General features: G+C 46.7%; 1 protein-coding gene across 5 annotated transcripts in view; it reads left to right on the forward strand.

The window, feature by feature from the left end:
- Positions 1–4,424: 4,424 nt before the first annotated feature.
- The window catches only part of KIAA0232 (KIAA0232 ortholog), a 98,847-nt gene continuing 88,810 nt past the window's right edge, over positions 4,425–14,461 (forward strand). For 4 of the 5 annotated variants that reach the window (XM_026648055.1, XM_026648057.1, XM_026648058.1 and 1 more), the window contains exon 1: positions 4,425–4,573. The gene's annotated coding sequence lies outside the window, so the exon portion shown is untranslated. Of the gene's footprint in view, positions 4,574–4,995; positions 5,080–14,461 lie in introns of those variants that run through there. The other variant, XM_026648056.1, reaches the window with a different exon arrangement.

A 14,461-nucleotide genomic window follows, 5' to 3' on the forward strand; every position in this document is an offset into this window, starting at 1 on the left:
TATTGAGGAGATATATATATATACACATACAGAGAGCATGAAAAGGTGGGAGTTGTCTTACCAACTCTGAGAGGCCAATTAAGTAAGAGAAAAAACTTTTGAAATGATAATCAAGATAGCCCAGTACAGACAGTTTGATAAGAAGTGTGAGAATACTATCTGCATAAGGTATTTAAACAGAAGTTGCCATAGCTAAACTGCCCATATAGGGCCATGTCTACAATACAAACTTAACATCAACTCAAGTTATATCAGCATGCAGCCACCACAGTTAGTACATTGCTTGTGAGTATGCACAGTTTGCTCCTTATGTCGGTGGTGCACATACTCACTAGGAGTGTTTATATCGAGGCAGAGTGCAGTGCACCATGGGCAGGCATCCCACTGTGCAACTCGCCACTGTTCAGTGAACTGACTTTTTGGGAAGTTTTGGCAATGCATGATGGGTCCAATCCAAGTCAAACATGGGTGACTGGGAGCATGGGGTCAATTTCCCAGTTTGCAACTGTCTCTATTCCATAATGGTATCTGTATCCCATAATTTTCATGCCTTTTTTCAAAATTCCACAAACTTGTGCTGCCTTCCTCGCTGTCCATCTTCTCTGACAAAAGCATGGCGTCTCTACAGCTCTACACTATTGTCATCATGAGCATTGCAAGCACAGGGCACATGATCCTGGAGTATTTACAGAGCGGCAAGAAAAAACGAATGAGCGGGGAACGTGACAATTCCTTGGAGGACAGATTGCTGTGGGACACAGCGAGAACCAATTCAGGGTTGTGAGAGGCATTCACAGAGCAGCTGCAGACAGTGGAGTGCTTCTTTTGGGCCTGAGAAACAGTCACTGACTGGTGGGGTCTCATCGTAATGCAGATTTGGGTTGACAAGAAGTGCCTGCAGAACTTTTGGATGCGCAAGGCCACATTCCTGGATCTATGTGCTAAGCTCACCCCAGCCCTCCAGCCAGGGACACCAAAATGAGAGCCGCACTCACAATGGAAAAGCGAGTAGCAATCACACTGTGGAAACTACCAATGCCAACCCACCAACACCTGAGGAGGTCTGCAAAGCAATTAAACAAATGAAGAAAAATAAAGCACCAGGTCTTGATGAAATACCAGCTGAAGTACTGAAGGTGGGGGGGGGGGACACTGACTAACAAGCTTCACTTACTGCTCCTCAAAATCTGGCACACCGAAGAAATCCCTGCTGACTTACGTAATGCTACCATTGTCACCATTTTCAAAAAGGGAAACAGGGCCGACTGTAGCATCTATAGAGACATTGCCCTCCTCTCCATTGCTGGAAAGATTCTTGTTAGAATCTTACTGAATCGCCTGCTTCCTCTTGCAGAGGAAGTACTTCCAGAGTCCAAGTGTGGCTTCAGACCATTATGAGGCACAACCAACATGATTTTTGCAGCCAGGCAGATCCAGGAAAAATGTCAAGAACAACACCAGGAGCTGTATATGGCCTTTATTGATCTGACCAAAGCCTTCGACTCTGTCAACCGTGAGGCTCTGTGGAAAATCATGTCAAAGTTTGGCTGCCCAAGCAAATTTAACCCAAGACTGTCTACCACAGGGCATTGGCATCCAATATCAGATTGACGACAACCTCTTCAAGCTTTCTCATCTTCGTGCCAGAACTAAAGTAATATTGGCAACAATAACCGAACTCCAGTAGGCAGATGATTGTGCTGCAGTTGCACACTCAAAGGAGGATCTTCAAACAACCCTTAATTGCTTCTCTGAAGCTTACAAAAGCCATGGACTAACTCTGAACATCAGCAAAACAAAAGTTCTCCACCAGCCAGTCCCTGGTCAATCATCAGACCCAGCAAGGAAGTTCTATATCGACAAAGAAGAACTGGAAAATGTAGAATACTTTGCCTATTTTGGCAGCCATCTCTTACAGAGGGCAGACATAGACATTGAGATTCAGCACAGAATTCGCTGTGCCAGCCTTGCCTTTGGCAGACTGTCTCGACGCGTGTTCAACAATTACAACATCAAAACACACACTAGACTTCTAGTTTATAAAGGAGTGGTAATCCCAACTCTATGGCTGTGAGACTTGGGTGACCTACAGAAAACACCTGAAAAATCTAAAACACCAGCACCAGCACTTTCTTCGGAAGATCCTCAACATAAAGTGGGAGGATCATCACACTAATGTCAGTGTCCTCACAGAGACCAATATCTTCAGAGTTGAGGCCCTGATTATCAAGCACCAGCTGAAGTGGAACGGGCACTGCATGCGCATGCCTGATTACGCTTACCAAAACAACTGCTGTATGCCTAATTCACCAAAGGAGAAAAGAAACAGGGAGGCCAAGAAATGCTTTAAAGACACCTGCAAGATAAACATCAAGAGATGTGGCAGCGACACCACACACTGGGAGACAGCAGCCCAGGACAGGGATAACCAGCGAAAACTTGTCAGAGAGGGAACGTCCACTTTTGAGGAAAATTGCCTTGCCCTGGTCACAGAAAAACGCCAGAAAAGAAAGGAAAGACAACTGTCACACAGCAATCGCGGCCCAATCCTGTCTTCCAACACCACCTGCAATGTCTGCCAACGAGCCTGTGGATCAAGGATCGGACTCCTCAGTCACCAAAGGACCCATGAAAAATAAAACCTGTGAAAGAGATCATCCTCGACCTCAAGGGATCGCTGACGACAACATGTAGGAATACAACATTGTCAATGCACCTATTAATTTTGTTTGTGACTGATCCTGTGAGTTGTGTGACACTGTGTAGTAACAGATAATTTGTTGCTTTCAGAACTGCTGAGCATTTGACAGCATATGTTGTGCACAAATAAAGATGAATTAAGTTCCAAATAAGAGAATTTTATTCTGTAACAAAATCAGTGCAAAAAAAATGCAATTTTAAAACAAATACATTTAAAACTTAATAAATTTATAGAACAGAACTTAGGAAGGGGAAAGAACATTCATGTCCATTTTAGCTACACAGACACCAACCGTGGCTTTCATAGGTATGTAAAGCTGTGATTGTCTTTAATGTCCCTGGGGCTGGAGTGGTAGGATAGTGCAATGATCCCTGATGCCACATGGAATGTTAAGGGGGAATATAGCAAGGTCCTGATATTGAGTTCTCAGAGGGCTGCAGAGCGAGGCAAGCCCAAGATTGTTGAAACTGCAGGTCTACCAGAGTCTGCGGCATCTGTATTTGCTGCTGGAGAAGCCCCATTATGTCCTGGTGCATCTCCATCTCCTTTTCCTGCTGGGACTCCTGGACCTTTCTCCCCTCCCCTTTCCTTCTCAGGGCTCTCCACAATGTTCATTCTGCAGGCCCTGTGCTCACAGTCCGATGGAGCATTGGCTTGCAGGATCTCATTGAACGTGTCATCCCAAGTCTTCTTCCTTCTCCTCATCTGGCTCAGATATTCCGTAGATGTGAAGGCAAAGACTTTGATGGCCACATAGCGTCCACTTACACAGTTTGGATGTAGATGGTTATTATTTTTGCAGCCATAAGGGTGAAAAACTTAGTTTTATTTTAATGAAAACCTAAATTCTGCAGAAGCTGATGGGACACTTTTTTTTAATCAGGCCAAGATTTCAACTCATTCTTTGGCAGGCAGACATTCAGCTGGATAGATAATAGTGCTGCCTGCTAAGAGGGTGGGGTAGTAAAACTAACTTGTGGCTATATTCAGCATGTGAAAGAGGGATTTGTGCCCAGGTGTCTCTGACAATCTAATCTTCTCAGGTATTTAAAAATCCTATGGTGCAAAGTAAAATATTGTACACACTGAAGGGGACTCATTGGTCTGCACATCATACATGCTTACAGAGTTGTATTAACAACGCAGATAGAAGGGGAAATGTTGTTACATAGACATCACCCCTTCCTCTTTACTAATTATTTAACTGGGGACTAGAAAAGTGGTACTCTGCCAATCCCAGAGGCTTAAAGCCAGAAATCAGTCAGGGTGGCTGTGTATAACTTCACAGAAGGAGCAACTCTCTTCTCGGGTGCTTTGACCAGCAAAGAAATAGAGAGGGTGATCGCTGTCATTAGGCTTCGGAGTTAACACCCAACATAAGGGTCAATATAATTACGCCATTATACTAACAAACACGGAGATGGTGGGGCCCCAAAACACCTCTGCCAGACAAAGCCAGTATCGGCTCCGCCGCTGCGGTGAGACAGACAGACACCCGGAGGGGAGGGAGTGGAGAACACCTGTCTGCACGCCGGCTCTTCAGACCGCCCGCGCCATTTTGCCCTGGGCTGTATTGCGCAACACGGCGCGGCGGTCTGCTGGGTCGCCCTCTGGGCGGAAGGATACGGGGCGGAGCCGCCGGCTCGGTCCGCCGGGGCGCTGAGTCCTGTTGCCGGGTGACGGAGCTGCCGGCCCTCCTCCCTCCCCGTGGTGCTGGGAGCCGCCGCCGGTTTACGTAACGCCTCCTAGGGCAGGTCCCGGCTCCGTCCCGCCCGCCTCACTCGGGGACGGCAGCAGCGGGACGGAGTCCGCCGCCTCCTCCGGCTGCTAGAGGCCCCAGGGCCCCGCTGTGCGCCTCCACCGCCACGGCAGGTAACTAGCCGCTAACGGGCCCGGGTGGAGGGGCAGTTAGCGGGCGGGCCGGCCTCAGGGGACCCGGGCGAGACGGGGAACGTAGGGCCCCGCTCTGAGGGCGAGCCTGGCGGGACCGGGTGGGCAGCGGGAAAGATCCGGGGCTAACGAGGCCTGAGCTGGTTCTCGCTGCTCTTGGCGCGCCCGGATGGGAGCCGTGGGGGTGCCAGGCAGGTTCTTGCCCTTCAGCGGCTCGGGCGGGGGTTCCCGGGATAGAGCGCCCCTCGCCCGGCTCCACGCTGCCAGGAGCCTGCCTGGAGGAGCGGGACGGGGAGGCCCAGGGCGCAAGGGGCGGGGATGGGAGGGAGCGCGAGGGGCCGGCGAGAGGGGCTGGCGAGAGGCCGGTTAGGAGGGAGGGCTCGGGGGCGGGGCTGGGGGCCCGTCCGGGGTTCCCTGGCCCGAGCGCGGACTCTGCCTGGGAGGTGATTCCTCCCCGGCCCTCGGCGTCTCCGGGGTCACCGTGCCAGGTAAGCGGGACTGGGCATGGGGCTCAGGGGAGGGGAGGAGAGGGTGGCCTGGCCCGGGGTCGGGAGCTTTGTGTAGGGGCCTCAAGCGTTGCCTCCCCCCGCTCTGATTTCCTCAGGCCCACACGCTGGCAGGGGGCAGCGGCCATTCGTGCGCTTCCCTGGCCCGCGCCGCTGTCCCGATGTCAGCCGGGCGCAGCGGGTAGAAACCTGGGGATTTGCTTCGGGAGGATTCAACGCCCCAAGCTTCTGATTAAGACAAGCAGGCCCTGCCCGGCTTGTATGTGAGGCGGCGGTGACAGGGCTGGCCTGGCCCCCGCGGCTACCAGGCCCGGATCGTGGATAGATGGGGCTCACTCCGTGACCTTTCCTCCTGCGGGTTCCTGTACAAGACATAGGCGGCGGCTGGTGCTGCCCTATCGGGAGAAACTGTGTGCTCGGTCTAAACGCTTGTAATGAGGACACGATAAAATACTCCGTATCTAATGTACAACATATAAGGTTTGCGCTAAGAGCAGACTTGGTCGGACACTCAAGTCTGTCTTTCTTCCCACAGCATTGTCCTTTAGGGGCCTATTGAAGGAAAAGGCGGATAGAGAAGGTTGGGGCTGGGGGCTGCTGCTGCTTAAAGAGGAGGAGCCTACGATGGCGGGAGATTGATGGGGAGTTATGTCCTATGGTATCTGAACTGTCCTCCGTCTGGGCGGGCTCTAAAGTGCTGCAGCCTCTTACAGGCCATGGGCGGAGAGGCAGAGGTACAAGGTTTGGCGAAGGTTACGGCTGAATGCAGAAGTGGCACAAACTGACACTTCATTTCAGGAAAGTCGGCCTCACTTCTATCTCCTCCCCACGTCTTTGCTGTTTTAAAATCATGTATTTAATCTGCCTTTACTGACTCTTGTTTTAGTTAGTTTCAAACACTCATTGTCTGTATCTGGCACTCATTTGAAGGGGGCTGATTCTGCTCTTTTAATAAGGGCAAGCAAACTATCATATCCTATGTTTTAATATTGTATGTTAAAGGATTTGGCCTGCAGTTGGCAGAATTAAAGACTAAAGGTTACTATCGTGAGTGTGTTTTTTCATACCAGAAAAGTGGTGTAGATGCAACTTTTTCTGCCTTCCGTCTTGCATCATATTCTATACATTACTTTTATAAAGGGTTACTTTTTATTACTGGGTTGGGGTGGACATTTCTAGGTTAAACTTGGCTTCAGATTGTAGATATGTCAAAGCCTAACCCATCGTGATTCCATGGACAGTTTTTTGTAGAGTACATATTTCACTGCACTGTTCACCAAAGCATAGAAGTTTTGTGCTAATGTAGGAGAATCTGAAAATAGACAAAAGATTTAGTTTCTAGTCAAAGTTGAGAAAAATTCTTTGTAATAAAATAAGGAAATCTTATATTTTAAAATGACATGTAATCTAATAGTGTCCCTTGAAATTTTAAATGGTACCAATTATGCACCTGCCACATGTTTGTTCTGTTAATAGAACGGACTGCTAACATAGTGTACAGAAAAGGCTAATAAATAAATGTTTAATATATGAAGTGAGATTCTTCAGGTAGAATGGAGGTGGTGAACAATTTTAATAACTGTGTAACACCACCATGCATTTATAGTACACTTCACATTGTATGAGATCAAACATTAAAGTGAGAATCTGCAGACTTGAATTGTGGGGTAGGATTTCTGACTGCCTGTTGCCCCACATCAGGTTGGTGCCTAGAATCAGTGGAGGAGGAAGGGGTTTTTGGATGATATGGAGATAGGTATATCTCATAGAGCTGGAAGGGACCCTGAAAGGTCACTGAGTCCAGCCCCCTGCCTTCACTAGCAGGGCCAAGTACTGATTTTGCCCTAGATCCCCTAAGTGGCCCCCTCAAGGATTGAACTCACAACTGTGTGTTTAACAGGCCAATGCTCAAACCACTGAGCTATCCCTTCCCCTAAGGAATGTTAAAGAACTATCCCTGCTTTGAGATCTGCTGGCTTGGTGGTCTGATCACCTCAAGAGAAGCAGCAGGAAATACAAATGTCCTTTCCCTCTTCATAAGAAGGAAATTCCAAGGATGCACCATGAAGAGGAACACACACAAGATAATTCTGATTTGGTCAGCATTGTACGGCAGTGGTTTGCTCTGTGGCTTTATTGGGAAATGGGACAAAGGAAGGAAAATGATGCCAGCGAGAGCAGCCAACCTACCATCTAATTTGCAGATTTGGATCTTTTTGGAATTTCATTGAGTTTTAAGGAGTACAGTAACTCCCCACTTAACGACCTCTCACTTAACGTTGTTTCGATCTTACATCCATGCTCACTTACAGAACATACTCCATTTAAAGTTGTGCAATGCTTCACTATAACCTTGTTTGGCTGCCTGCTTTGTCCACAGCTGACAGCCCCCTTATCAGCTCCCCTATGCCCCCCCCCCCCCCCCAACGCCACCCGCCTGCTGGCAGACCCTGCAGATCAGCGCCTTCCCCCACCTCCTGCCCATGGCAATCAGCTGGCTTGCGGCGTTCAGGAGGGAGGGGGCAGCCTGCGCACTGAGTCCTCGCTCCTCCCTCCTGCCCCCTGAACGTCACAAGCCAGCTGATTGCCACGGGCAGGAGGGAGGAGCAAGGATGCGGCGCACCTCCCCCCTGCCTCCTGTCCGCGGCAATCAGCTGGCTTGCAGTGTTCAGGAGGCAGGGGAGGGAGGGGGAGCCTGGGTGCATATCCTCGCTCCTCCCCTCCAGCCTCCTGAGCGCTGTAAGCCACTGATTGCCGCGGGCAGGAGGCAGGGGAGGAGAGAGGATGCGGTGTGCGGAGTAAAGGGGGAGGAGGGGGGGAGGAAGAGGCGGGTTAAGGGTGGGTGCTTGGGGGAAGGAGGGGCATGTGCGGGCTGAGGGTTGAGCCCCTGATGCTTGCAGAATAGGGGAAGCTGCTGCTGCGCAAATGCTTCTAGCCTACAGCACCTTCAGCCTCCTTGCCTGCCTCATTGTCTCCAGTGCCAGTGGGCTGTGCCTGTGTGTGGTAAGGCGGGGGCACCTCCCAACTATAGTACTGTACTGTATGGCAAAAAAAAAAAAAAAAAAACCTAACAACTCCCCCCTCTCCCCCCCCCATTTACATTCATTCTTCTGGGGAAATTGGATTCACTTAACATCGTTTCACTTAGTCATATTTTTCAGGAACTTAACTACAACGTTAAGTGAGGAGTTACTGTATACCACAGGACCCAGCTCTCTTCCCCCCCCCCCTTTTTTTTTAAGAGCTTTAGCCAGGATTTAGGCTTTGTCTACACTGGAAACTTAACGATACCCCTCCCCCCCTCGAAACAACAAAATTTTTGTCGATGAAAAGTGAAAGCACCAGTGTGAACAGCGCTTCATCGGCCAGAGCGCTCTCCTGCCGACAAAGCTACCTCTGCTTGTTGGGGGTGAAAGTTTTTTGTTGGTAGAAGAGTTCTCGCCTGCCAACAAGCAGCGGCTATGCGACGTGCCTTTTAGTGGCATGGCTGTAGTGGCACAGCTGGGTCGCTAAAGCGTGCGTAGTGTAGACAAAGCCTTACTAGTTTTGTCTCCCTTTCATTTAACAAAAGTAAAGGAGAGCATTGGGCTATAGTCCAGAATGGTGGATGTTAAAAAGGAATTGATATAGGGGTTGATTAACAGCTTTTAAAAGTATAAGATCTGGCTGTTAGACATTTTTGAATAAGTTTTGTGAAGTGTTTGAAAGATGCTTATTTGTAAAGTAGCTGTTTGTTCAGAACAGGGAGTGAAATATCCTCTTTTACTAAGGCCTGGTCTACACTAACCCCCCAAGTCGAAGTAAGGTACGCAACTTCAGCTACGTGAATAACGTAGCTGAAGTCGACATACCTTACTTCGAACTTACCGCGGTTCAGACGCAGTCCACACACGGCAGGCAGGCTCCCCCGTCGACTCCGCGGTACTCCTCTCGTTGAGCTGGAGTACCGCAGTCGACGGCGAGCACTTCCTGGTTCGATTTATCGCGTCCAGACCAGACGCGGTAAATCGAACCAGGAAGTTCGATTTCCAGCCGCCGAACTAGTGGCTAAGTATAGACCAGCCCTTAGTACCTCATTTTTTTTAAATACATGAAAGCTTACAGAAAAGATACGTTTTATAGTGGTCTAACAGAACAATGTAGTAAAGTCCTTAAAACTGCCTCTGAGGGAAATGGTAACTACACTTGTGGATGAATATCACTGTAATAGGGATAAATAAATGGCAATGCAGAGTAAAGTGAAATGCACATTAAGAGAAGGAATAGGAAATATTCTAGTTTTCATACCACTAATGGAACTCAGAAAGCAAATTGCTTTCAGAAAATGCTTAGTGTAGTCTCTCTACCATATTTCCTTTTGAACTGTTCAGTGGTGGTTGGAGCCACCATTTAGGTCAATAAAACATTGTGTCTGGCCTAATAAATAATTTGCAAGTAGAGCTATTATCATAGATAAAAGTTAGACTTTTTGAAATTCCCCAGCAAATCAAGAGGAAAGTAGACTTTACGCATAAAATTGTAAAGATTTAAATGGATACTTAATTTCTGTGTTCAATTTATTTTTTTAATGTTCAATTATATTTTAATTAACAACAATTTGCGGAAAAATCTTATTTTCCTGTATTCATCACATTTGTTAACTGACTTACAAATGGTCCTTGGAAGAAATACCTAGTAACTGTAGGGTGGTTTGATGAATGCCTTAGCTAGCAAGGTTATTCCTACAGTTACTGACTTTAAAGAGGATTTATAATTAATATTTTATTTTGAATATATGTTGCAGGAGATGATTTCACAAAAGTGGATTCAGCACATCAGCACTAGATGTTTAGGGGTTAAATGTGTGGTGTAGTGGTCCATATTATATGTTGTGGTTTTGTTAAGCTAGCTTAAGCATTTTAGTCAAACAGCTCTTATTTCACGATAGTTAAAACTAGAAATCCAGTTGGAGGAGGAGTCATTGAATTTACTATAAATACTCAACTTCAGTCTATCAGTTATTTCTTACATAATTTCAGGCAAAAATATCTGAATTTATGTATTTAAAAACTTATTGAACTGTCTTTCAGAATTCTTATGTTTTAATCTACAGTTAATATTCCAGCTTCTCTGCCTCCACTCTAGTACACCTCTACCCTGATATAACATGACCTGATATAACACGAATTCGGATATAACGCAGTAAAGCAGTGCTCGGGGGGGGGGGGCTGCACACTCCGGTGGATCAAAGCAAGTTTGATATAACGCGGTTTCACCTATAACACGGTAAGATTTTTTGGCTCCCGAGGACAGTGTTATATCGAGGTAGAGATGAATCTGCTTTGCTGAAGTCTTTGAAGGAAGAACAGTTTATTTGAAAGTAGGTAATTCGCCCCATACACTGCTTAATTTCTAACAATTATAGTTAAACTATAGTCTACTAAAGACTTAAATTGGTCCTGTACACAACTGCTACAGTGAATTTCAACCTAAATGATGTAGCATCTTTTGGATTTTTGTCTTTTACATATTGGTCCACAACATTAAGGGAGAAGCAGTCATTTTTCTTAACTGTGTAATGAGTATTTTTTAAATAAATATTTATGTTCCAATAATGCCTACAACTTTGTAGGCAGTATGCATATACACAGGAAGACTCAGCTCTTGTCCAAAAGAGCTTACAATCTAAGAAAACAAATAACATACACACATTTGGAACTGAGATAAAATTTAACCATACACTTTTTATATACTTTCTTAATGTTTTAATATCTCCAGTTTATAACATTATACATGAAACAGTATTGCCTATATGTAGAGTACTGGATTGAGACGTGGGAGACCTCAGTTCTAGTCCCTGCTGTCAATGGTCTGCTGGGTTACTTTGGGCAAGTGATATCACCTCTGTATTTCCATTTCCCCATCTGTAAAATGAGGATATTGATACTAACTTACTTTGTAAAGCATTTTGAGATCTACTTAATAAAAGTACTGTATAAGAGTCAGGTATTATATTACGTGTTGTTAGTTGGCCAGTTTCTTGTAGGTTTCATGGAAGAAGTTGCTCTTGACAAGGGGTTTTGAAGGAGAGGGTAATAACCTTACATACTGGTTTAGGGAAGGTGTTCCATGCGTATAAACCATGGAAGAAGGTGTGAAGATGTGTGAGAGATGGATCAGTGGGTAGCAGGAGACTGGAGAAGAGGAGGCTGTTTATATAATGCTTTACAATTTTAATGTCAAAGCACTGTAGAAATGTAAAGTGAAGCATACAGGAAACCAGTCAAAACTTATGAGCATACCTTTGCATGTGAACTTTTTTTTATGTTAGCTAATCACTTTAACAGTAAAGTGATTAAACTGACTTACTGGTTAAGGTTTGAAGCTGTCATGCATGTACTTTTTTTGTTTTAAAAACACCTAAACCACCTTTATTGGTACTTTAACTAGCCTTTTAGCTAGAAATCAGCAAATGGATCAAAAGTAGTTATTGTCACTAAATGAAGAACTAATTCCAGTGATCTCTTGTGACGACATAAATTGTCATCAGTTGCTTGAAATAGAGAAGTTTGAAATCTATAGGAATGGAGTAGTTAAAATGTATGGTATGTAAATAAGAATTCTAATGCTTTGAAGTGTTATGTGGCTTTATTAGTTTAGTATTTTGGGATGCGTTTAGGATCCAGACCTTGAAGAGAGAATTTCTTATTAACTTCTTACCAGATACAACTGAAGATCACAAAGTAAGTCTGTTGCATTAGAACCACATTGTTCATTGCTGTTTTCAGTATGAAATACCATTAACCTCCTAACTTGTAGACTATTTACACTAGAACAGTGTTTTTCCAAAGCGTGGGTCGTGGCATGTAAGGCATTGGGTCGCCTTGCTCTGGTCAGCATTGTTGACCGGGACATTAAAAGTCCCGTTGGCAGTGCTGCCCAGCTAAGGTAGGCTAGTGCCAACCTTTTCTGACACCATGCTGTGCCCCAGAAGTGGCCAGCAGCGGGTCTCCTCCCCGAGCACCAGCTCTGCACTCCCATTGGCTGGAGCTGGGGAGCGGGGGGCGGTGCCTGCAGGCAAAAGTCGTGCGAAGCTGCTTGTGCGCCTCCACCTAGGAGCCAGACCTGCTGCTGGCCGCTTCCAGGGCGTAGCGCGCTCTGCGGTGCCAGGACAGGCGGGAAGCCTGCCTCTGCACCCCGGCTGCGCTGCTGACCGGGAACTGCCAGAGGTAAGTTTGCGCCGTGCCCCCGTGCCCTTGCCCCAGCCCTGAGCCCCCCCAAACCTGGAACCCCTTCCTGCACCCCAAATCCCTCATCCCCGGCTCCACCCCAGAGCCTGCACCTCCAGCCCAGAGCCCTGACTCCCTCCTGCACCCCAACTCCCCAGCCCAGAGCCCCTCCCCACACCCTGCACCCCTCCTGCACCCCAAACCCCTCATCCCTGGCCCGACCCCAGAGCCTGCACCCCCTGTCCAGAGCCCTGACCCCCCAGTCCGGAGCCCCCTCCCACACCCTGAACCCCACATTCCTGGCCCCTCCCCGCAGCCCTCACCCCTGCACCCCAACCCTCTGCCCCAGCCCTGAGTCCCTCCCAAACCCCTTGTCCCCAGCTCCGTTGGGTTGCAGGCATCAACAATTTTCTTCAACTGGGTCCCCAGAAAAAATGTTTGGAAACTACTGCACTAGAAGCATCCCACTATGTGTACAGCCATAATTGTGTGTTAGATCTGAAAGGCTGCACGGTTGGGTAGAAGTATATCATTACTAGCCCAAATAAATTTGTTTTAGAGTACTGAAAAAAATGCAGCCAGTTCCCTGTGATTTATATAGTAGTGTAATGTAAAAATCTTTTATTGTAAACTTTTCTGGATGACCTCAAGGTGCTGCTTGAGGATTTGGAGTTAGTCACCAAATTAGCTGAAAGTTGCTCTTGAATGACTTCCCATTCCCCTTTTTTCTTCTTCTCTGTCCAGTCTTCTGAAGTAGAGCAAGTTCATTTTGCTCCTTATTTGGTTTGTAATAGTAGACATTATAAATAAGATTATAAAGTGCTTGTTCTTATTGCAGCATGTCTAACTGCTTTGCTGAAAATTATACTGAGTTGTGTGGCTAACGTGGGCCTGCTGGTCTACACTTAAAAATTAGATCAACCTAGCTGTGATGTTCAGGACTGAGAAAAAATTTGCGCCCTGAGCCCTGTAGTTAGGTTGACCTAACCCCCTAGGCAGATGCAGCTATGTTGATAGAAGAATTCTTCAGTCAACCTACCTACGACCTCTCAGAGTGGAGGATTAATAACATTGACAGAAAAACCCCTTCCGTTGATGTAGGAAGCATCTACAACTATGGTGCCAGAGTAACAGAGCTGAGTGCTATAGCTGTGGTGCTGTAGTGTAGCCATACCTATGCTCTACTGCTGGTGAAGCTGCCTAAAGCAGGGGTCGGCAACCTTTCAGAAGTGGTGTGCCGAGTCTTTATTTATTCACTCTAATTTAAGGTTTTGCGTGCCAGTCATACATTTTAATGTTTTTAGAAGGTCTTTCTATACGTCTATAATATATAACTAAACTATTGTTGTATGTAAAGTAAATAAGGTTTTTAAAATGTTTAAGAAGCTTAATTTAAAATTAAATTAAAATGCAGAGCCACCTGGACCGGTGGCCAGGACCCGGGCAGTGTGAGTGTCACTGAAAATCAGCTCGTGTGCCGCAGGTTGCCTACCCCTGCCCTAGAGTGTCCTGATCAACTGAGTTCAGTTAAATGATCATTTAAAGGGGCAGCATAGTTATTTTAATTCATTATCACTTGAAAATGTTAATTTCCAGTTCAGTACTTGTGTGGAAGCTCTGCTTTTGTCAACTGTATGTGGCAAACAGGATAATTTTACTATGAGCCTGAGGGGGAGTGTGTGGGCGGTGACTGCAACATAAGACCAGAGTTTGAACTCAGGCTCAAGGCTAACACCCCTTTCTGTCTACACACAAAGTGTGCTAACCCAGGGTTTGGACCCAGGACCTCATGGGGGTGGATGGTCCAAGCCTGAGTCAAGCTGGAACCCAGGGTTCAAGCCCTCTTGCTTTGAAGTGTAGATGCAACCCCACTGGATTCGTGCTCTGGGAGTCCGCCAAAATTATTCCACAATCTCACAGGCTGACTTTCTTTGTCCTCTGGACAGTCATGTTTTGTGGACAGTCAAATTTTCCCACGCTGCACCATGAAGAAAGGGTTAGAGTAGCTACATTTTGGGGAGGGCACAGGGAAGTCTGGGTTATGGGTGGGTGGACTCGTGCCTACTTAATGCAGTGTAGATGCTGGAGCCCCAGACTGGGACCCAGGGTTCAACAATTCCTATCCTGGGGTTACAAATGAGTGTAGACACTCAAGT

This window comes from Terrapene carolina, unplaced genomic scaffold, assembly GCF_002925995.2.
Source record: "Terrapene carolina triunguis isolate 2854851 unplaced genomic scaffold, T_m_triunguis-2.0 Scaffold66, whole genome shotgun sequence".
Lineage (NCBI taxonomy): Eukaryota > Metazoa > Chordata > Testudines > Emydidae > Terrapene > Terrapene triunguis.